The following is a 24,783-nucleotide window of genomic DNA, read 5'->3' as shown; positions in this document are numbered from 1 at the left end:
AGGTGCAACCTTCCTCCTTCTTAAGGCTCTGTGGTCCCAGATTCTTTTCATCTCCAGAGTTCATTTCTTTCAGGCTCAGCAATTCTGTTCTCTCTACCAAGTCAGCTGTGGACTATCAGGCTCATCTTTTCCCAGGGCTGTGTCTACTTCCATGTGAGTACCTGCTTTATCAACCCAAGGGGACTGGGACTAGACACTGAGTCACACTCTAATGACGAGGTGGCATCAGACCCCTAATCATAACATAATTTAATCAGACATCTCAGTTAAATCTAATACAGTCAAAGGGCTATCACTACAGTAGAACTGACCAGTTTACAAATATCTATATTTCTTTTTGGAATTCATAAATAATATCAAACTGCTACAGGGGTCGGGAGTGTTTGAGGCAATAATAGCTGAAAATTTCCTAACTCTATGAGAGGCATCGATGTACAAGTCCAGGAAGCACAACACACACTCCAAACAAAATAAATCCTAGCAGGTCCACCCTGAGACACAAGCTTATCAGATTGTCGAGTGCTCAAGACAAAGAGAGAATTCTGAAAGCAGCAAGAGGAAAGAGATCCATCGCATATAAGGAGAGCTCAGTAAGAGTAAGTGCTGATTTCTCATCTGAAACCATGACGGTGAGACAGCAGTGGTATAAAATAGTTAAGAGAATTCTGTATGCAGCAAAACTGGCATTCAGAAATGATGGAGAGTTCAAAATATTCACAAATAAATAGAAATTGAGAGAGTTTGTCAACAAGAGGGCTTCAAGAAATAGTAAAGGGAGTTCTGCAAGTTGAAAGGGAAAAAAACAGGACAAAGGGTTAGAGGAGAGTATAGAAAGGAAGATTATTAGTAAGAGTAACTAAAAGGATAAAAAGAGAAATAAAAACCAAATCCAACATATATAAGCTTAAAGAAAAAAATTACTAAAGTAAGTACTGCCTTGACAGCAATTATTTTCTCAATCTGCTAATCAGGACAGACAAACCTTGAATTCTGAAATGGCTGACCAAAGTAGTTTTTGTACAGCTAAATGTCATATATTAAAATGTCAGACTATAATTGGAAACCTGAATTATTAATATATGCTCTTCTTCCCTTTTTCCTGGGAAATGTAGTTTTGTCTCACTTCATGATGCCTACCCACCTATTAAAAAAGCTTCCTAATCCAATTATTGGTTTATTTTGGGATTATATTTTTGAACTATATGCATATTTACTATATAAAATATAAAGTTTTCTACAGTTAAGATGCCTAACCAACCATAGTAAAAGCTACTCAATCCAATAACTGCCTTATGTTTTGGACCATTATCAGAAAAAATATATAAGTATGACTTGGTGGTACAATGAAAGAGTAATTATTGAAATAGTAGGTAGACAGTAACCATTTTTTCCATAGGTTTTAGGATTTGCCCTATTATTTTTCAAACCTGGTCAATAATTCCTCCGTCAATATTATCAATTAAACAAAGTAAAAAGCTGTTTAGCCATTGTCCAAAGACACAAATATATATCAAATTTATCTCCTCCAGTCTAAGAAAGACTGATAGATGGAGGAACCCCCCAAATTAGGGAAAGTCCCTGCTGAGCCCCTTTTTAGCTAAGAAACCTTAGGTAAATCACTGAATTCCTCTAAGTCTCATTTTCCACAACTCTACATTAAGAATAATATGTTACTTCCACAGGTATTTGTGGATTCAGATGACATCATGGAAATGTATATACTTTGTGAATTATAAAAGTCTCTTCAATGACTTAAGAACATTTAAAAAACAAAATCTAGGAAAACTTCCTGTCTAAGCAGAGCTTTCAGGAATTATTTATATAATCCGAAAGAAAATACACCAGAAAATGAACTTGGCACAATTTTTTTCTCTTGGGGCCAGTGTTTAATACAGGACATCTTGATGGAAGAAGTCTGAGTCTCTTTCATGTCAAGAAGGCAATGGTGATGGGGCTCCTGGAGCTTTTCTTGCCTTTCTTCTCCTGTATTTTGATTTCATACTTGAATTCCAGAGACCAGAGTGAGAAGGTGCCAATTTATTGCCTAACATACCCAGTCTGTCAAAAGCCAGGTGTGGAGGGAGGAGAGAGTCATGCTTCAAGCACAGGGCCAGAGAGTGCTTTGTCCTCCTTCCTTTGGTACAGATGAGGCAGTTCCTTCCTAGAAGTCATCTGAGGAAAAATACCACAGTACTCAGGTCAGAATTGGACCCAGCCTGTGCTGGGCTGAGTCTGGATGGAAGTTGACACTGTGTATGCAGTATAGTCTCCCCACTGGTTGTCAGCCATAGCAGGATTGGGCAGCAGCCAGACATTGTGACACCTCCTGAACTGGGAGCAACAGCTGGCTGGTTGAGGAAGTCCATTAAAGATAACTGCTCCCCTTGGGGGAGGGATCAGGGTGGCAGCATTTCCCCTAGGGGAGGAGGAAGCAGGTCAAGTCCTCCTGTGCTGGCAGTCCTAGCTCAGGGAGTCCTGGCTGCCCCTTTCTTCTTCATGTTGGCAATGTTGATCATGAGGGTCCAGCCCTCCTTGAAGACCAGATCCAACTTGGAGCCTTGGTCTGGGTTCTGGGTTTGTTTGTTTTTTTTTGCAAATTCACACTGCTGTTGAAATGGTCCTGCAATGTAAAATTGAAATTAAAAGAAAGCATGGCCTTAGTCCCCAAAGCCAATTCCAACAAATGCCTGTTGCACATTTCCATCTTCAAAGCAGATAATGAAGTACCAGCTGGAATCCATCACACCCTGCACAGCTGTGTCAGGAAACTGATCAACAGGTACATGGACAGACTTCTCTGAGGTTCTGTCCTACAGTCTGATGTAGACTATCAACCCTTTTTCAGTGATCCACAGCCAGTCCCTCCACAATGTCTGGTCAAGTACCACTCCACAGCCCATAATTCATGTTCACTTCTAAGACCAGTGTACCTACTCCAGGCTTCTAGGCCTTCTGACTATGTAAGACCCACTCCATGGAGATGTGTGAGAAGAGAGGAAATTTTTTAGGTACTTGAAGGATTATGACTAATTTCTTCACTCATTCTTTGTTCTTGGTTCTGAGGATACAGAAAGAGAAAATAACCAAAGCACCTCCTCTGCTGGAGCTTAGAGGCGAGTGTGGGAGACACACAATAATCAAATAATCAGTCAAATACATAATTACAGTGGAAATCCTTTAAAGAAAGGGTCCAAGGGACTCTGAAGCACATGATAGACTATTTTTGGTGCTGTCAGGAAGCTTTCCTGAGGAAGTAACATTTGGATTAAAACCTGAAGGATGATTAGACAATAACTAGATGAAGCAGGAGGGATAGAGGAACTTGCCTTAGCAAAGGCCCTGAGACAGAAGGAACTGAAAGAGTGGCCAATTTGACAGAGTCTGAGACTGGGGGCAGTAAGAGAGGCAAACAGGAAACAGGCTTTATCTAAGAATGGTGGGTCTTCCTTATAGGATTTCCAGCAGAGAAGTGACAAGATTACATTTTAAAAAACAACACTGTTGAGAATAAATTGGAGGGGGAAAGAGTGAAATAAGAGTAAGTTTGATTAGCATAGCAAATTTGATTTGATGGATTTTCATAACTTCAAGATAAGTATGGGCAGTACCCGTATCTACGGATATAGATAAAAAGGAAAGGCTGAGGAAGTAGTCTTGAGGGGCTCCAACTTTTGAGGTCTCAAAAGAGGAGGATGAGCCTGAAAAGAAGATGTAGGAGTTAGAGTAACATTAGGAGAGTATGGAGTCACAGGAAAAAGTCCTGCTTAGTGGTTGAGAAACATGAGGCCTGAAAAAAATGATCCTTGGATTTAATGACATGGAGGTCATTAGCAAGAACTATATTGGAGAAGAGATGGGGGGAAAACCAGGTCAAATAGTGAAAGGGAATGAGGAAATGGAGCCAACATGTCTAAGAAACTTGGTTGTGAAAAGTAAAAGTAAAAGTGGTGGCGGCTGAGAGGGGAGATGGTTGGGAAATATTTGGGGGGCATTTTATTCACTCCTCAAATCATATGGATTAAGTCTCTTAGTCTGTTGGTCTAGAATTTCTTTCTCCCTTTAATTTGGGTTGGTCCTATCCAGCCTATAGCTGTAGAGGATATTTGAGGAAGAGGATGGACATTGGTCTAATACGTAGACTCCAAAATGAAAAAGGAATAGGTTATTCATTTACTACCTACTACCAACACTCTCCACATCAGAGTTTATGGTTTCTAGAAGCTGCTTTCAGTGGTGGGGTCCTACAAAGGGGGAAAAAGTGTTTTACCACATAGGTCTGGGGCTTCCCTCTCATTCAAAGATTTCAATTAAACAGGACCATCTCCTGTTACCTCTTAACATTGTTTATGGGTCCATCTCACCCATATCTATCTTAACTAGCTTGGAGACTTCATCCCCTATTTTGAGCCCTAGACAGATGTGGGCTCTTGGGGGTCCCACTATTTGCACTATTCTAGCCACCATTACTCCCACCTCCTCTTCTCACTGTAGGAAGATTTCCACCAAGCATCAAGTCATTTGTGTTATGGTGGTTTATGCTGTGGCTGACTGAAATGAGATTTCAGTTCCTATTGCCAACTTGTCAGTTCTCTACTGCCATTAACTGATAATAAACCACATGCCAAGGGATGGCAATTCATGCTTGTCTTGCAAACTCTCCTGAGCCTAACTTCCGGACATAGATTCAACATTTTCTTTTAGATCCTGCTTCTTCTCCCTAGATGTTTTCTTTTAGTTGAACCTACTTGTTGATGGGGAAATATAGTATATTGTACAACTGAGAAGTACAAAATTATTTTCCATTACTGAGCTAATGGAAAATACTGCAATCAGAATTCCAAAGGATCCTAAATATATGTGAATTTTTTAAAAAAAGCTCAGAGAATTCTGGAAGCCATTTCCCTGCTCCTTGTTTGCTGAGCTCTCAAGTAAACCTGGAGTACAAATATAACATTTATAGCTATGGAAAATGTATCGGGCTCCCTCTTTGAAAAAAAACAATGACAAATAACTTGTACATGATCTCAATGCATTTTCCAACTTTAAAAGATCTACAACAAAAGTTAAAAAGTTGTGCATTTTAAAATACAAAGCAGTACAAAAGATGCAGACATTTTATTGAAGAGGATATATGGGTGGCAATTAAGCACTTGAAAAGATTCAACATCATAAACCATTTGGGAAATGCAATTTAAGACCATGATGAAATATCACCATATAACAGAATGGCTTAAATAAAAACAGTGATACAAGTACAAGCGGGCAAGGATATGAAGAAACTCGATCACACCTGCATTGCTGGTGGGAACATAAAAAGTTACAGCCACCTGCTGAATAGCACGAATCTTTCCTTATATAACTAAACACGCAATTAGTACACGATCCAGCAGTTGTATGTTGAGGCATTTATCCAAGAGAAATGAAAACTCATGTTCACACCAAAACCTGTACACGAGTATTCACAGCAGCTTTGTTCTTAATAGCCAAAAACTGGAAACAGCCTTCAACAGAGGAATAGTTAAACAAATTATAGTATATTCATACCATGGAATACCACTCAGCAATAAAAAGAAACAAACTATTGGTACAAGCAATAGTAGATGCTCTTCATAGAATTTTGCTGAGTGGAAAAGCCAATCCCAAAAGGTTTCATACCGTATGATCCTATTTTTATGTTTTTGAAAGGATAAAATTTTAGAAATGAAGGATAGATAGTGCTTACCAGGGATTAGGGATGAGGGTGAGAGAGTGTAAATTGGCAGAGAAGCAAATGTGGTTATAAAAGGCCAACAGGAAGGATCTTGGGGTGATGGTAATGTTCAACATCCTGACTGTGGAGTAGATCCAGGAAACTACACATGCAATAAGATTTATAGAACTAAACATATATACAAATGAATGTGCACAAGTGAAACTGGAAAAATTTGAATATGGGGGTAAACTGTATCAATGTCAATATCATGATTATGATAATATACTATAGTTTTGCAAAATATTACCATTGAGAGAAAATAAGTAACATATACAGAGGCTTTCTTTGTATTTTTTCTTACAACTGCATGTGGATCAGCAATTATAATAATCAAAATTCAAGTAAAAAAATACAAAACAGATTTTCTCCCACCTTCTTTACCACCATGGGCTATTTTTCTTTACAAGGTATTCCTCAAAGCAAAGCAGTGATGAGGAGTGCGCATTAGTAAGCAGATATTTTGCCACACGTTGGTCAAGACAAGCTGTGTCAATAGAATATCCCACTACATGAGATGGAAAATGATAGTTCAAGCAGTTTTCACACAGACAGTCAATGAATACTTTATATTCTTTTCAAATAATATGCCAGTAGCTAATTTGCTATATGAAAACCATAACCATTAATTTTCCTCTTGTTTTTTGAAGGCGGGGGAGTTGGAGAAAAGTGAGTTGGGAGCCCACTTCTATGAAAATATAAGTAGGAACTTCCACCTGGGAAGGAATTTGGCAAAGGCTCTTTAACTTGCCTAAGAGAACTTTGACTTTGCTTTCTACACAAATAGTAGCTATTAAGGAACTCCTTTCAATCTACAACCCAGGATCCTAGTATTTCAGACATAGGCTCAGTTTTGAATAATCATATTGGCTCCTCTTGACAGGAAATCATCCAACTCATATGATTCATGGGAGAGAAGCTCATTCCCAGCTTCTCAACACTTCACAGTGCAGCAATCAGGTCATGTAAAAAACTACATCCCCTTACAAATTTATTTTCTTAATATAGACACATTTCACAAATTTGACCTAACCTGGGTGGTGCCCCAGGGACAATTGCCGGATGTTGTATGTCCTCCCATGGCCCACTGGATGGAACGTGGGAAAGTGTGGGCTATGGTGTGGAACACGGGACATGGGGTGCAGCGATGCCCAGAGATGTACTCACCAGATGCAATGGATGTGACATGATGATGGGGGAGAGTGTTATTGGCGGGGGGGGAGTGGTGGGGTGGGGGCAGTGGGGGTGAATGGGGACCTCATATTTTTTTTAATGTAATATCTTTTTAAAAAATGAATAAATTGAGAATTTGGGAAAAAAAACAAAACAAAAAACAAAAAACAAAAAACAAATTTGACTTAATATTTTACCTTAAGTTTTAGAAAGGGTTGTTATAAGAAATAGCCATATGAAGACTATTTCTGCATTTCCTTAAACTAGTAATAGAATGTGTCGTCTACCATACAGCTCAATGTCTCTTTTTTTAATTTGAGAAGTTGTGACTTTACAAAACAATCATGCATATCATACAGATTTCCCATACATTGTCCCACCATCAACACCTTACATTGTTATAATTGATGAAACACATTTGTTATAATTGATGAAAGGACATCATAATAATATTACTGCTATCTGTAATCCAGAGCTTATATTTGGTGTATTTTTTCCACAAAACATACTATTATTAACACCATGTATTAGTATTTTACATTTGTTATAGTTCATGAGATAACATTCTCATATTTTTATTTTTAACCACAGCCCATCATTCACAATAGGGTTCACTGTGTTATATGATCCCCTGCATTGTATAATCTATTCAAAGTGTATGTTCAGGGGTTCACGGAGTTGTGCTGTTATCAGCTCAATCCATTTCAGAATGTTTTCATTACTCCAAAAGGAAAAATCCCATACCCCCTTAAACACCCCATTATTATTCCTAATAGCAGGATTGCTGGTTCCTATGGCAGTTCTATATTTAGTTTCCTGAGGAACTGCAAAAATATCCTCCACAGAGACTGCACCATTTTACACTCGCACCAACAGCAAAATAGTGTTTTGATTTCTCCATATACTCTTCAACTCTTATGGTTTTCTGTTTTTTGTTTTTATAAAATAACGGCCACTCTGTAAGGTGTGAAGTGGTATTTCATTGTAGTTTTGTTGCTTCTGCTTTTGGTGTAAAGTTTAAGAAACCTCCACCTACACCAGGTCTTGAAGATAGTTCCCTACATTTTCTTCTAGGAGCTTTATGGCACTTGCTTTTATACTCAGGTCTTTGATCCATTTTGAGGTAATTTTTGTATAAGGCATGAGATAGAGGTCTCTTTCTTTTGGCTATGGATGTCCAGTTCTCCCAGCACCCTTTGTTGAATAGATTGTTCTGTCCCAGCTGGGTGGGTTTGATAGACTTGTCAAAAATCACTTGGCCATAGATGTGAAGTTCTGTTTCTGAACCATCAATTCAGTTCCATTGGCCTATGTGTCTGTCTTTATGCCAGTACCATGCTGCTTTTACCACTGTAGCTAGGAATATGATTTAAAGTCTGGAAGTGAGAGTCCTCCAAGTTCACTGTTGCTTTTTAAGATATTTCTGACTATTCAGGGCCTCTTACCCTTCCAGATAATTTGATAATTGTGTTTTCCATTTGTTTAAAAAAATGGTGGTGAAATTTTTACTGGGATTGCATTGAATCTATATATCAATTTGGGTAGAATTGACATCTTGATGATACTTAGTCTTCCAATCCATGAGCACAGAATATTCTTCCAATTATTTAGGTCTTTTAAAATTTCTTTTAGTAATGCATTATACTTTTCTGAATACAAGTGCTTTACATCCTTGGTTAAGTTTATTACTAAATATTTGATTCTTTAGTTGCTATTGTAAATAGAATTTTTTCCCTTACTTCCTCCTCAGATTGAGCACTACAATTGTATAGAAACATCACTGATTTTTGCATATTGATCTTGTATCCTGACACTTTACTGAAAATATTTATTAGCTCTAACGGCTTTGTTGTAGATTTTTCAGAACTTTCTAGATATAGGATCATATCATCTGCAAATAGTGAAAGTTTTTACTTCTTCCTTTCTGATTTAGATGCTTTTTATTTCTTTTTCTTGCCTGATTGCTCTAACTAGAACCTCTAGCACTGTATGGAACAACAGTGGTGACAGTGGGCATCCTGGTCTTGTCCCTGACCTCAGCAGGAAAGCTTTCAATCTTTCACCATTGAGTACAATGTTAACTGTGGGTTTTTCACATATGGCCTTTATCATGTTGAGAACGTTTCCTTCAATTCCTATCTTTTGTAGTATTTTTATCAAGAAAGGATGCTGTATTTTGTCAAAGGCCTTTCTGAGTCAATCACAAAAGACCATGTGGTTTTTCTTTCATTTATTAATATGGTGTATTATGCTGACTGATTTTCTTGTGTTGAACCACACTTGCATGCCTGGTATAAAATCCACTTGATCATGATGAATAATTCTTTTAATGTGCTGTTGGATTTGATCAGCAAGTATTTTATTGAGGATTTTTGCATCTGTGTTCATTAAATAAATGGGTCTGTAATTTTCTTTTTTTGTAATATCTTTATATAGCTTTGGTATTAGGGCGATATTGGCTTCCTAGAATGAGTTTGGTAGCATTCCCTCTTGTTCAATTTTCTGGAAAAGCTTGAGTAAGATTGGTATTAAATCTTCTTTGACTGCTTAATAGAACTCACCTGTGAAACCATCCAGTCATGGGCTTTTCATTTTGGGGAGCTATATGAAGACTGTTTCAATCTCTTTACTTGTGATTGGCTTGTTGAGGTCTTCTATTTCTTCTAGGGTCAGTGTAGGTTGTTTGTATATTTTAGGGATTTTTCCATTTCATCTACATTGTCTGGCATTTCATCTACATTTTTTGGCATGAAGTTGTTCATAGTATCCTTTTATGATATCTCTAATTTCTGTGGGGTCAGTAGTAATGTTCCTATTTTCAGTTTTTGTTTCATTTATTTGGATCTCCTCTCTTTTTTTCTTAGTCAGTCTAGCTAATGGTTTGTTAATTTTGTTAATCTTCTTGAAGAACCAACTTTTAGTTTTATTAATTCTATTTTTTCTGTTGTTCTCAATTTCATTTATTTCTGTGCTAATCTTTGTTATTCCATTCCTACATGGTTGTATTTAAATCATTGATTTTAGCTCTTTCTTCTTTTTTTAATGTAAGTATTGAGGGCTATAAATTCTCCTCTGAATATTGCTTTCACTGCCTCCCATAAGTTCTGACACATTGTGTTCTTACTGTCATTTGTCTCAAGATATTTTTTTATTTCTCTTGAAATTTTTTCTTTGACCCACTGATTATTTAAGAGTGTATTGTTTAATATCCATATATATGTGGGTTTTCCCTTTTTCTGCCACTTATTGATTTACAACTTTATTCCATTATAATCAGAGAAAGTGCTTTGTATAATTTCTATTTTATTGAATTTATTGAAATCTGCTTTGTGACCCAACATATGGTCTATCCTGGAGAAGGACCCATGACCACTTGAAAAGAATATATATCCTGCTGTTTTGGGGTACCATGTTCTGTATAAGTCTATTAACTTTAGTCCATTCAGCATATTGTTCAAACTCTCTGTTTCTTTATTGATCCTCTACCCAGATGTTCTATCCAGTGCTGAGAGTGGTGTATTGAAGTCTCCAACTATTATTATAGAGATGCCTCTTTCTCCCTTCAGTTTTGCCAGTGTTTGTCTCATGTATCTGGGGCATCCTGGTTAGGTGCATATACATTTATGATTGTTATTTCTTCCTGGTAAATAATCCCTTTTATTTATATGTAATGACCTTCCTTGTCTCTAATAACAGTTTTGCTTTTAAAGTCTATACTATCTGATATAAGTATAGCTACCCCAGCTTTTTTTGGTTACTGCATGTGTGGAATATCTTTTTCCAACCTTTCACTTTCAATCTATTGATATTCTTCAGTCTAAGGTGATCTCTTGCAAGTAGCATATAGATGGTTCATATTTTTTTATCCATTCCACCAGTCTATGTCTTTTGATTGGGGAGTTTAATCCATTAAGATTCAGTGTTATTACTGTAAAGGCAGTTCTTACTTCAACCATTTTGATCTTTGGGTTTTATCTGTCATTTTATTTTTACCACTCTTTTGACACTTTTAGTTACAGTTACTGATACAGTCATCATTTCTAGACTCTCTTCCAAGCCTCTCACTCTCCTGTCTTTTCTTTTCAGACTGTAACATTTCCTTTAGTATTTCCTGAAAAGATGGTCTTCTTGTTATAAACTCTCAGTTTCTGTATTCTGTGAATATTCTAATCTCACCCTCATTTTTGCAAGATAATCTTGCTGGACATAAAATTCTTGGCTGGCAGTTTTTCTCTCACAGTATCTTAAATATATCATACCACTGCCTTCTTGCCTCCATGGTTTCTGATGAGAAATCATCACTTAATTTTATTGGGTGTCCCTTACATGTTATGCATTGCTTTTCTCTTGCTGCTCTCAGAATTCTCTCTTTATCTTTAGCATTTGACATTCTGATTAGCATGTGTCTTGGAGGTCTATTTGGATTTATTCAGATGGGAATACACTGTGCTTCTTGGACATAGATATCTGTGTCCTTCAATAGGGTTGGGAAACTTTCCATAATTATTTCTTCAAATATTCTTTCTGCCTCTTTCTTCTCTTCTCCTTCTGGTACACCCCTGATACATATATGTGCATGTCTCTTGCTGTCACTTAGTGCACTGAGACCCTGTTCAATTTTTTTCCATACTTTTCTTTATTGGATATTTTGAAAGTTCACTTTTGGAGGCCATGTCTTCAAACTCACCAATCCTTTCTTCTGCTTCCTCAAGTCTGCTATTATATGCTTCCAGTGTATTTTTAATTTCATTTATTTCATCCTTCATTTTCATAAGGTCTGCTATTTTTCTATGTATGATTTCAAATTCTTCTTTGTGCTCTCCCATTGTCTTCTTTATTTCTTTTTAAAGATTTATTTTATTTATTTCTCCCCATCCTCTCCTCTCATTGTCTGCTCTCTGTGTCCATTTGCTGTGTGTTCTTCTGCATCCACTTGCATTGTCAGTCAGCTCTGGGAAACTGCATCTCTTTTTTTTTTTTTTTTTGGCATCATCTTGCTGTGTCATCTCTGTGTGTGTGTGGTGCCACTCCTGGGCGAGCTGCACTTTTTATACGTGGGGCGGCTCTCCCTGAGGGGTATATTTCTCTGGGTGCCCCTGCATGGCACAGCACTCCTTGCACATGGTAGCATTGAGTGTGGGCCAGCTTACCACATGGGTCAGGAGGCCCTGGGTATCGAACACTTGGACCCTCCATATGATAGATGGATGCTCTATCAGCTGAGCCATGTCTGCTTCCCACCATTGTCTTCTTAATATCTTTAACCTCTTTAGCCATCTCATTGATTTTATTAAGGAGATTTGTTTGAACATCTATAATTAGTTGTCTCAACTCCATGATGTCATAAGCAGGCTTATCTTGTTCCTTTAACTGGGCCATATCTTCCTGTTTCTTGGTATGAATTGTAATTTTTTGTTGGTGTTTTTGCATCTGGTCTGCTAGATATATTTATTCTTGGTGCAATTTCTCCCTTAAGTTTAGGGCTTTCTTGTCTTTTCTCCCTTGCTCATTGTATAGTAGGAGTTGAGGATATAGTAGGTGCTGTAAGCTATTGAGGCTGAAGCTATCCATGTTGCCCCAGGAATTGATGAATCTTCTCCTACCTTTCTCCTCTGTCAGGAGTAGGGACAGAGAGGCAGCTATATATAATATTCCAAGTTGGGCAGGATAAAACTGTCTGTAGTTGCCTGAAGAGACTGATGAAGCTTTACACCCCTTCCTCCCCTACCTTGGGCAGGGATGGAGCTATAGTTGTGTGCAGCAGTCTATGCTGTGTGGGTCCAAAATGACCACAGCTGCCCAGGTAAACTGACATAGCACCAGACCCCCACCCTGCTGGGGGTGGGAATGGACCCTCTGGTGTGTACAAAATATAATCCATGTGGGCTGAATATGCCTGCAGTTGCCCTGACAGGCTGAGGGAGTACTTTCCCTTCTGCCCTTTAGGGGGTGGGAATGGAACCACCAATGCCCAACAATTCGGTCTCTGAAGATCGAAAGTACCCACCATTGCCTGGAGAGGCTCAGGAGAAAACAGCCCCCTCCTAGCCTATTGCGTGGTGGGGGTGTTTCTACGGGTGCACAACAGTTGAGTTCCTTTAGGCCAAGAATACCTGCTTTTGCCTGGAGAAGCTGAAGAAACACCAGCCCCTCCTATCCTATTAGGGCATGGGGTTGGACCAACAGGCACCCAAAAGTTCTGTCTCTGTAGGCTGAAAGTACCTGCCTTGTCTGGAGAGACTGTGGAGACACCAGACCTCTCTTATCCTACTGGAGTTGGGGGTGGATCCATAGGCATCCAACAGTCCAGTCCATGCAGGCTGCAAGTGTCTGCCTTTGCCTAGAAAGACTGTGAAAACATCAGCCCCTCCTTTCCTATTGGGGGGTAAAGGTGGATCCACAAGTGCCCACCAGTCCAGGCTCTGTGGACCAAAAGCACCTGCACTTACCCAGAGAGACTGGGCAAATACAGGCTGTCTGTTTTCCTATTGGGGATGGGGGTGGAACCACAGGTGCCCAACAGTCAGGTTTGTGCAATTCAAAAGCATCTGCAGTTGCCCTGAGAGGCTGAGGGAACACCAGCCCCCTCCTATTCTATGGGGGACAGAGGTGGAAATGGACTCAAAGGCTCTCAACAAACCAGCTCATGTGGGCTGAAATTGCCTGCTTTTGCCCAGAGAGGCCAAGGATATCCAGCTCCTCTCCTATCCTATAGGGGTATGGGGATACAGCCCCAGGTGTCCAACTATTCAGTCTGTGCTGGCAGAGAGCACCTGCAGTTGCCTAGAGAGCCTGGTGCAAGTCCCCCCAGCTTTCTCTCTGCTGGAGGTGGGGCTGGAGCCTCAGCTAGGGTTGCAGTCTGATCTTGGTGCAAAGAAGCCAGTCCCTAACTTCACTGGATTTTCCATCAGCCAGGCTTCCCCTCATGCCAGAGGTGGAATCATAATGGTGGCACTGGACTCTTTCCAACTTGGACAGGCTCAAACTCTAGCTGTTTTTAGGATTATAATTTAGCAGTCAAGTCCGCTAATCAATAGCTGAAGTTGGTGGATAACTGTCTCTTTCTCCATGTTTATGGGAAATGGAGCTTCTAACTCCAGCCTTAGAATAGCTCCTGAGCTGGCTTGCACCTAGGATGGCACCAGTCTCTGTGATGTGGCTTGCAGTCTCCCAGAGAGACAGTGCAGGTCCCCCCAGCTTCCTTCCTGCCAGAGGTGGGGCTGGGGTTTAGGTTAGAGCTGCAATCTGATCTGGGTGGAAAGAAGCCAGTCCCTATCAGTGTTGTGATTTTCAATTAGCCCTACTTCCCATCTTGCCAGGGGTGGAGTCAAAATGACAGTTACAGGCCTCCTTCTGACCTGGACAGGCTCAAAGTTTAGCTGTTCCCAGGATTATACTTTAGCCTTCCAAATTTACTAATCAGTAACTGAAGTCAGTACCACACCATGTCTTCCTCCCCCATTTTTTGGGAAATGGATCTTCCAACTCCAGTCATGGACTAGCTCCTAAGGTGGCTTGCACCATGGGTACCAACCACCATGGGGTGGATGGCTCTACTCCTGAACCCTCTCTGCAGATGGGCAGTCTCCTCCTTCCATACTTTCAAGGATGTTGCAGGATACTCTTCTGGTTTCCTGGGACCCCCAAACAGGTGATTTAGATAGCTTTGGGTGATTACTAACTGCCCTGTAGCATGAGCTGAATCCAGGAGCACCTTACTCAGCCTCTATCTTAGCTTTCCCCCTTTTTCTTCTTTTTCTAATGTAAGCATGGAAGGCTATAAATTTCCCTCTCAGCACTGCCTTTGCTGTATCCTATAAGTTTTGGCATTCTGTGTTCTCGTTTTCATTAATCTTGAGATATTTACTGATTTCTCTTGCAGTTTCTTCTTTGACTTCCTGATAAAGAGTGTGGGGTTTAATCTCCATATATTTGTGAATTTCCCTTTCTCCATCTGTTATTGATTTGCAGGTTCACTCCATTTTATGACCAGAGAAAGTGCTTTGTATAATTTCAATTTTTTAAAATTTATTGAGATCTGTCTTGTGACCCACCATAAGGTCTACCTTGGAGAAGGATCCATGAGCACTCGAGAAGAATGTATAGCCTGCTGTTTGAGGGTGTAATGCTATAAATGTCTGTTAGGTCTAGCTCACTTATCGAGATTATTCAATCTTTCTACTTCCTTATTTATCCTCTGTCCAGATATTGTATTCAATGCTGAGGATGATATATTTAAGTATTCAACTATCATTGAAGAGACATCTATTTCTCCCTTCAGTTTTGTCAGTGTGTGTCTCATGTATCTTGGGGCACCCAGGTTAGGTACAGATATATTTAGTATAGCTATTTCTTCTTGGTGAATTGCCCCTTTAATTAATATATAATAGCTTTCTTCTTTTATAACCATTTTGCATTTATAATCTATCTTGTCTGATATTAGTATCATTACTCCAGATCTTTTTTGGTTACTATTTGTGGGGAATATCTTCTTCCAGCCTTTTACTTTCAACTTGATTGTGTCTTCATGTCTAAGATGAGTCACTTGCAGACAGCAGATAGATGGTGCATATTTTTTTATCCATTCTGTCAGTCTATGTCTTTTGTTTGGGGAATTTAATCCATTCATGTTCGATGTTATTACTCCAAAGGCATTACTTAGTTCTTCCATTTTATCTTTTGGCTTCCTTTGCCATATCTTATGTTTGTCTGTCTTTTTACCCTTTTGACCCCCTTTCATTTCTTTTCTCCTTCTGGGACACTTGTAATATGTATGTTTGTGTTTTTCATGTTGTCTTTCAATTCTCTGAGACCCTGTTCTTTTCTCTTTCAGTTCTCCTGTCTTTCAAAGTTTAGATGTTCTGTTCTCAATTTCACTTATTCATTCTTCTGTTATCTAAAATCTGTTGTTATTTGCCTCTAACATATTTTTTAAAGGACATCCCAGGGATTGAACACAGGTCCTCTTATGTAGGAGGCAGGTCCTCAACCACTGAGCTACATCCACTTCTTCTATTTTTTTTTTTTTTTTTGAGGTAATAGGGGCCAGAGACTGAACCCAGGACTTAATATGTGGGAAACCAGTGCTCAACAACTGAGCAACATCAGCTCCCATGAGTTGATTTTATTGTTTGTTTTGCTCATTGTTTGTTTTTGTTTTTTTCAAGAGGCACTAGGAACTGAACCTGGGACCTTCTATGTGGGAGATGGGTGTTTGACCACTCCACTCCCCTCTAATGTATTCTTTTCCCCCGAGGTGGTTCCCTCATCTGTTTGCTCATTGACTGCTCATTATTTTTGCTCATTGTCTGCTCACTGTTTTCGTTCAATGTCTGCTCATTGTTTGTCTTCTTTAGGAGTCACTGGGAACTGAACCTAGGACCAAACTCCTCGCTGTTTGCACCCGCTGTCTGCTCTCTGTGTCTGTTTGTTGTGTGATCATCATCTTTTTAGGAGGCATTGGGAACCGAACCCAGGACCTCTTATGTGGGAGAGAGGCACCCAATCATTTAAGTCACCTCTGCTTTTTGTGTCTCTCATTGTGCTTCCTCATTGTGTCTTTTCACTGCATCATCTCGTTGCATCATTTTGTTGCATCAGCTCACCATGCCAGCCTTTCACATCAGTTCACTGTCTTGCTCATCTTTAGGAGGGACCGGGAACCAAACCCAGGACCTCCCATGTGGTAGGCAGGTGCCCAACTGCTGGAGCCACATCTGCTTTTCCCTCTAATGTATTTTTTTTCTACCTAGCTGTGCCATCATCTTTTTGGTGCATTGCTTCTCTGCACAGGAGCCTGTGCCTCTCCATGCTGCACAGGGACCTGTGCCTCACTGCGCAGGTATGGGATGCCATTTTTCTCTTCTTACCAGGAGGTCCCAGGGATTGAACCCAGGTCTTTCATATGGTAAGTGGGAGTTAAACTTCTTGAGTCACAGCCACTTCACCCTAATGTATTTTTTTAGATTTATTTATTTATCCCCTCCGTCTCATTGTCTGAGGTTGCTGTCTGCTCTGTGTCCTTTTGCTGTGTGCTCTCTGTGTCTTTTCATCTCTTTAGGAGGCACCAGGAACCGAACCTGGAACCTCTCATGTGGAAAAAGGCACTCAATCATCTGAGCCACCTCAGCTCCCTCTAATGTATTTTTAATCTCATTCATTGTCTTTCATTCCCATGAGCTCTGTTACTTGTGTGTGTGTGTGTGTGTGTGTTTTGCAGGCTTTAAATTTTTTTCTTTATGCTCACCCAGTGTCTTCTTAATATCTTTTATCTCTTTAACATATTTTCCTTCAACTCCTTGAATTGTTTTAGGAGGTGTGTGTGATTATCATTGATAGGTTGCTTAATTTCTGTGTCTCAAGATTTTTGATTTGTTCCATTGACTTGGCCATCTCTTTCTGTTTCTTAGTATGGCTTTTAATTTTTTGCTGATGTCTAGGCATCTGATGAGGCTGGTGAATTTATTCTGACAGTCAATTTCACTCTCTAGCTAGTAGTTTTGTTTCATGGCTCTTCTTTGATTTTCAGTTCAATTTATTCTAAGTCTTTAAAACTGCCCAGGTAAAGCTATCAAAATCAGACCAGGGACCCACTGAAGAGACACAGATCTGATCCAAGGAGTCTGGTACATGAGATCCTCCATTAAGCATTTTTTTTCCCTGCAGTTTCCAGGACTACAAACAGATGGCACTTTTTAGTGACTCTTTTATGGAGGTGTCTCTTGCAACCTCCACTTGCCCTTGATTCTGGTCTGGCCGGAACAGAGATTCATTGTGGGCTCTGCTAGCCAAACTCACTGAAGAGAAACCACTCTTATTCCTCGGCCGCACCCTCCCTCTTCCCAGGGAGAAAGATGTCTGTTCCCCTCTCAGTTGGCTGTAGTGAGCCATGGGTTTTACCCACGCTATTTGCCTTAAAGGTGGGGCATGGGTAACATTCCTGGCTGTGGGGGCTATTAACTCACGGTTTTCATTTTGGTTTCTTTGTCTCTCTGTCCCTCACCCTCCTGGATGATGTGCAGTACTCTCCTGGTCTCCAGATCCCCAAAGTATCTCTCTCAGACAGCTTTCTTCCCTTCCTCCGCTGTTTTTGAAAGAGAGTTGACCCGTGCCTACCTACTCTGATGCCACCTTCCTGGAAGTCTCTCTCAATGTCTCTTTTTAAAAATTAATTAATTAATTAATTTCTCTCCATTTCCCCCCATTGTCTGCTCTCTGTGTCCATTCGCTGTGTGTTCTTCTGTGTCCACTTGCATTATCCGGTAGCACTGGGAAATTGCGTCTCTTTTTTGTTGCATCATCTTGCTGCGTCAGCTCTCTGTGTGTGCTGCACCACTCCTGGGCAGGCTGCACTTTTTTCACGTGGGGCGGCTCTCCTTGCAGGGCGCACTCCTTCAGCATGGGACACCCGTAGGTGGGGGCTCCCCTGCATGACACAGCACTCCTTACACACCGGCAGCGCTGCATGTGGGCCAACTTATCACACGGGTCAGAAGGCCCTGGGGATCGAACCCTGAACCTTCCATATGGTAGGCAGATGCTCTATGAGTTGAGCCATGTCCACTTCCCTCAATTTCTCTTATTATAATGATTTTTGTGATAAATTTCTCTTTCTCTTAGAGTAATAGGGAAAATAAAATATCCCTTTGGATACAAAGATTTATATAATTCCTTAGATAAGAGAAATATATAATTCAACATGATTTATTTTTGCTCTAACTGCCGAGAAACAAAGATCTAATTTTAACCTAGCTATAACTACTTTCTCCTTCTCTCTACCCTATTGACTTCATTGCAATTTGTCTTAAAGATTTCATATTTTTTTGCTTTTCTGTTTCTTGTTTGTTTGTCTTTGAGGTACCGAGGGCTAGGGATTGAACTCAGGACATTGTATGTGGGAAGCCAGCACTCAACCACTGAGCCACATCGGCTTCCCTCAGTTGGTTTTATTGTTTGTTTTGCTTATTGTTTTTGTTTTTTTCAGAAGGTACTAGGAACTGAAACCAGGACCTGCCATGTGGGAGGTAGGTGCTCAACTGCTTGAGCTACATCAACTCATTGTATTTTTAAAATTTTATCTTAAGATTTTTATTTTAGACAAATCCTTTAACACATAAATTAAATAACAAAATCATTTTCATAATACTATTCTAAGCATTAATTTTTTTATACAAACATAAAAATATTTTAGAAAGAAATAAGATAAAAAAAGATACATGTAAGATTATTTGATGTGTTTGTGTTTCTGTTCATTTTAAAATTCAAGACTCAGGGATGTTTAGTTCCCTATTTTAACAACTGCATGTATTTCTCTTGTTTTAAGACAAATTGAGTCCCTGGAAATAAATTTAAATGACCAAGAATAACTCATGCAAAAGAACTAAAAATAATAAGCAAAAAAACAAAACAAAACACCCTTTCAGAGATTTCCAAAATAGTGTCTGGCCCCAAATAAAAGAAATGACTCCTGTGTAAGTAATTTTTTTTGCTTCTGGTATACGAAAAACCACAAAGGAGGAAAACTTACCAACAAAAAGAGATATATTAACAAAGGCAGCAAAAATGACCAGAATGCAAAAATCCATCAAGTCAACATTGACAGAATCTCTCTTCTGATCTGCAAGTTTGCAAGCCAAATAGCAGTGACAAAGGTCATCATACATTTCTTGGCTCTATGTCTTTTCTCTTACTCTCCATCAGGAGTCCAAAGATAGATTAAAATTCTGTACCAGCTGATTTAAGCCACCCTCCAAGAATTTATGAATTGCCAAAACCCCTCTAACCCCTTTCCCCTCTCTATTAAAAGTGATTCCCAATGGAATCACAGAGAAGGCTAGATAGAGACCACTGAGAAATATGGCCACTCAGCTGACCCTCCATCTATGCTGCCCGGGACCATTTTCATCTTGGGCTCTCAGCAGTTGTTTCTTATTGATTACTCTTGGCAATAGTTTCCAATGTCAACAGCTCCAGGTAGTGAACTTTGGTAACTTCCCTGTTTTACCATTGCTTTCCTAGCTGAGGGCTCTTGTAAGTGATAGCTCAGTCAATACTGAACCTCCTGTCAGCATTGTCTCTCAACTCCGTTCACGTCTACCATCACCCATTGTCTTAACTGAAGCTGACCTGTTCGTGCATGAACAGCTGATTCCCAGTGAAGGAGAATGGAGACACCATTATTTTGTTCATTGTAAAAATTCCAGACCCAGATCCCTTCACTCATGAACCTTTTGCCCCTCTTTATCGCATTCCTGGATTCCTGCGTGACTTTTGGACCCATAACTGATTTGATTTTTCTGATTTTAACTACTAGTACTTTTTCTTAGACATATACTATAGACAAGCTGTCTGGATACCTCTGATTTCTAAAGTTATAGTAACTACCTTGTTTAGTGTCCCACAGACCTGCTTCATTCTCCCTTTAACCCATTATGGGTCTCTACAGCTCTTTCAAAGATCATATTCAAAGCCTCTTATATAATTCCCATTCTTTTTGGGGAACTGCCCTGAGTAGGAAGTTGGGAGTTGTATACTCAGAGCTGCCTCACAGAAGCCCTTCGCTGAGTCAGGACCCAAGCCTACCTTTGTTGCAAATGAGCTCTCAGAATATTTGAGAATGCACTCCAGTGGTTTCTGTGTGAAATCCATCACCTCTTCATATCCAATTCAGAAATGAAGACTTTTACAAACACCCAAATTCTTTTTCATTTTTCTGGCTCATACAAGGCATTCATCCAAATTGGATCACAGGAACATCCTTAGCTATTTCAAGCTAGATAAATGAACTGAACTCTAATATTCAAAGTGGATACCACTGATAGTTATGAATTTAAATACTCAACTCAGATGGTTCCAGTCACAATGGCCACCTTTCAATTCCTCAAATATACTAAGCACTTTCCAAACTGAGTATTTGCACTTTTGCTACCTCTGCCAAAAGGGCTTTCCTTTTGTCACATGGCTGCTTCTCTTTATCTTTTAAGTCTCAGCTGAAATATCATTTCCTCAAAGATATAAATATGCCTCCCCTTCCATCTCATGTAAACTAACTTTCCTCACCCCTCATACCCACTTAATTTCCATCATAATGTCCTGTTTATTTCCTTCATAGCACCCATCATGATATAGCTAATGCGATGATTTCTTTATTATTTATTATTTGCCTCCCTCACTAGGATAAAAGCTCTGTGATGCAGGGAAAATTTCGTTTTTCTCATCACTGAATCCTTAACCACTAGCCAAACTTAGGATATAAATCACTCAAACATTTTTATTGAATTAAGAATAGCTTCACTTACCATCTAAAAGCTGATCATTCCCAAATCCCCTATTTCTAGCCTAGATTTCTCTTTTTTATCCAACTGCCTCCTTAACCAGTTCATTAAAATGCTTGCATCAAACACAGCATGCCAAAAGCTAAAGTCATCATCTATATCCTCCATATCTACTCCTTGGCTGGTTTCATAGCTCAATAAATGATACTGCTGTCTAAAAACTACTCAATCTATTAATAAAAATTCAAAAGGCATCCTTATCTCCATCCCTCTCCCTTTCTACCAAGTTGATATTAGCTGACATCCCACCTTCGTATGGATTATAAAAACATGCACCTCTGGGTGGATGCAGCCTTGTGGGTACGTAGTTTGGTAAACACATGTTGCCTTTGTATGCAGAGAAGACACTCCTCCCTCCAGGTGGACACAGCTTTCTACAGGGCATACAGCTTGGTAACAGAGCACTGACTATATTTCAGTGCCCACTCACCCCTTCAGCCAGACACCTTGGGCAGTGCACAACCTGCACACCAGTTCTAGTACCAATCCTGTCTCTTAGAACCAATCAATCGCCAGGTCCGGAAATTTCTGTCTCCTGAATATGTATTTACATCTCTTCATCTTCATTGCCATTTCCCAAACAAAGGAAACATCATTTGGAAAGCTGCCAAAGCTTTTTACTGATCTCACTGTGTTTTAGTTTCCTAGATGCTAAATACAATGACTTGGCTTAACAACAGGAATTTATTAACTCAGGGTTTCAGAAGTTAGAAAGCTTGCTTCCTTCTGGGGTCTATATCTCCTGCTGGCTGGCAATCTTTGGGGTTGCTTGGCTTTTCCATCACATGGCAATGCCCATGCAGCGTCTTCTCCTTTGTCATCCAGTTTCTGTTGATTTTCAGCTTCTGGCTGTTTCCCACAGCTTCTCTTTTTCTATGTCCAATTTCCTTTGCTTATAAGACTTCAGCCATATTGGATTAAGGCCCACCCTCATTCAGTTTGGGCATGCCTTAACTAATAACATCTTCAAAGATCCTATTAACAAGTGGGTTCACACTCACAGGACCAGGGGTTGGGACATGAACATGCCTTGGTGGGGGACATGATTTGATACCCAAAGGTCTGCCTGTAGCTTTCCCCTGTCCAAGATATTTTTATATGGTATAGTAAACTTAATAAAATACAAGCCTAATCTTGACACTTTATTGTTATAACCCTTCAAAGTCTCCTCATTTCTCCAAGGCTAATGTTCAAGTCCTGGATGCAACAAGGCTTAGTAGGTATTATGTGATCTCGCATCTGCTCATTTCTCCATCCTCATTTTTTGCTACTTTCCTTCTCATGCCAGACACAGGGAATATCTTAAGGTTCCTTGAATGTTTTCCCTGGGATCCCGGATTTCACACTTTTTTATATTTTGGCCTAGCATTATTTAGGCCCCAGGTCTTATTCATTCTTTAGGTCTTAGCACCCTTAAAAACACCTTCTTAGCTTAAGTTTGAATTACATGGTCCATCTATGTGCATGCTAGGGTGGAGAGCTGCAAGATATCATGATTTAACTGGAATTAGAAAATATCTATTCAGCATTTTTTAAATGTCATCCTGGTTACACCTGTTTACTTGATGGTCTCCTCCCTTACACTGCAAACTCTGTGAGGTCAGAGGCTGTGTCAACAAAGTAAATAGTCAACACGTTAAATGAATGATCAAACTATAATTTTCCAAAGATCCCCCCAATGAAGTGTCTCTCCTCCACTTAGATTGGTTAGATTATGGGTACATTTACATTCTTTTGTGAACATGTAAAGCCTACCCTAGAGATGTTGCCTGAAACCCCTCTCCCGACAGCAGCCTCATAGCTTGACTTTACCCATTTTGACAGTGAGAAGTAAAATAGGGTTGCCTTGGTTTTGAAGAAAATTAATCTCCTAAAACAACAAAATAGTCCAGACAGCAAATACACCCTCATGTTCACAGACATAAACATGTAGACTTCAACTGAAAGGTACTTAAAAGCCTTTCCATTCTTTATTCTTATGAATGAAGCCATTGATTTTGACAGTTTGTAGTCCAAAACACAGAAACCTCAAAGTTGGCAGAGAATGTTATCTGAATGACAATGGCTGACTTAATACTGTTTTATTATCTCATTCCCAGGGAATGTCCTCCCTAGCACTCACTTTTGTTATGATTCTACTCTAAGCTCTAAATGAGGGGATTTTCATAAACAGTCCTTAAAAAACAAAATGTTTTTTCATAAGGTCACTGTAGAAGAAATGTTTTTGAGAGTCATTGGATATCACATTAATGAGAAGATTTGAATTGTTTTTCTCTGGTCAAATCCATCCCCATTTTTGCTGAATCACCAACCATACTCAGCTCTGGTCTTTGCTCACATTGAAATGTGTTTATGTATCTTACCAAAATAGAAACAGCCACTGTAATCAGTTCCCTCAGAAAGGAAGGAAATATTGGCCTGTCACGAGAGGATGTTCATTAATGGAAATGGGTACCGAGAAAAAGTCCTGAACAAAATATTGGGACACAGAATCTTTTACCAGATTTATGTATCAGAACATGTTTCAAATACTCCAAAATTTCAATGTCTGTTGAGGAATAAAATCCTGATTCTTTCTCTAAGTCTTATCTTGAGTTCATCACAATTAGTCAGTTGGCCCAATTAATCAAACCTTTTGAAGACATGCCATTACATCCTTAATTATTTTAATAATGATAGAAATAGCATTCATTTTAACCTCAACTAAAAATCTCCAAATTTTCTTTCAAATAGCTTTATAATAAATCCAGGAAACTGTCCAAGTAAATATATAAATCTTATTCAACATCTTCAAATCTTTAAAGGTAATCCTGAGACCTGAGATTAGGACATTCTAACCACAGATGCTAAAATTCTCATATCAGTTCTAAGATCTTCGAACATGTCTAATGAAGAGCCAATATAATGAAAAGGGAAAGTATGGTGAAATAGTGTATAGCCCCATGGGAACTGTGAATAGAAAGGAAAAGTACTAATGAGGAGGAACAAGAAAATACGGCTTATTCTAGTCGAGTTGGAGTCACCGACTATCATAGGACACTAACATAGGGGGATATGTCTGCGGTGGGCACTTCAGCGGGATCTCTGAGTTTCTAGACAAACTTGGCTACATAAAACAAGCTCTAGGCTTTGGCTGTTGTACTAATTGCTCTGAGAAAATGGGCTCCTTTCTTACCTGCTGCACAAGTCTGTCATTAAACTTGGCCTGCTGCATTATTTAGTTACATAGCTATTTCTGTAAGATCCTTGAGGCAAGGGTCTGCTTCATATAATAATCCACACCACCAAGGCATAGGGCCTGGCACAGAGTGATACTCAAAAAGGATTCATTAAATGAATGAATTCTTACAATACTTGAGGCCCACTGTAACATCATGGATAAAAGCATAGCTTTAGCATGTTCAGTCTATACTATTTAGATTAAAAACAATATACAATTTGTTACTTAAACTCTAAATGCACAAATTTAAGGAAAACACTAATTCACTAAACAAAAATATTTGACAATGTCTTTCTATTTGGAGTACA

General features: G+C 39.3%; 1 long non-coding RNA gene and 1 pseudogene across 1 annotated transcript in view; one reads left to right on the top strand and one right to left on the bottom strand.

Moving 5' to 3' along the window:
* Nucleotides 1–1,883: 1,883 nt before the first annotated feature.
* Nucleotides 1,884–2,900, bottom strand: LOC131279257 (adaptin ear-binding coat-associated protein 2 pseudogene; annotated as a pseudogene).
* Nucleotides 2,901–14,423: 11,523 nt separating this feature from the next.
* Nucleotides 14,424–24,783, top strand: part of LOC139439280 (uncharacterized) — a 30,884-nt gene continuing 20,524 nt past the window's right edge. Inside the window, exons 1-2 of the long non-coding RNA XR_011649160.1 lie at nucleotides 14,424–14,573; nucleotides 18,906–18,945. This is a non-coding gene — a long non-coding RNA (uncharacterized lncRNA). The remainder of the gene's footprint in view (nucleotides 14,574–18,905; nucleotides 18,946–24,783) is intronic.

The sequence above is a fragment of the Dasypus novemcinctus genome, chromosome 7 (assembly GCF_030445035.2).
Source record: "Dasypus novemcinctus isolate mDasNov1 chromosome 7, mDasNov1.1.hap2, whole genome shotgun sequence".
Lineage (NCBI taxonomy): Eukaryota > Metazoa > Chordata > Mammalia > Cingulata > Dasypodidae > Dasypus > Dasypus novemcinctus.
This window is presented reverse-complemented; position numbering and strand designations above follow the sequence as displayed.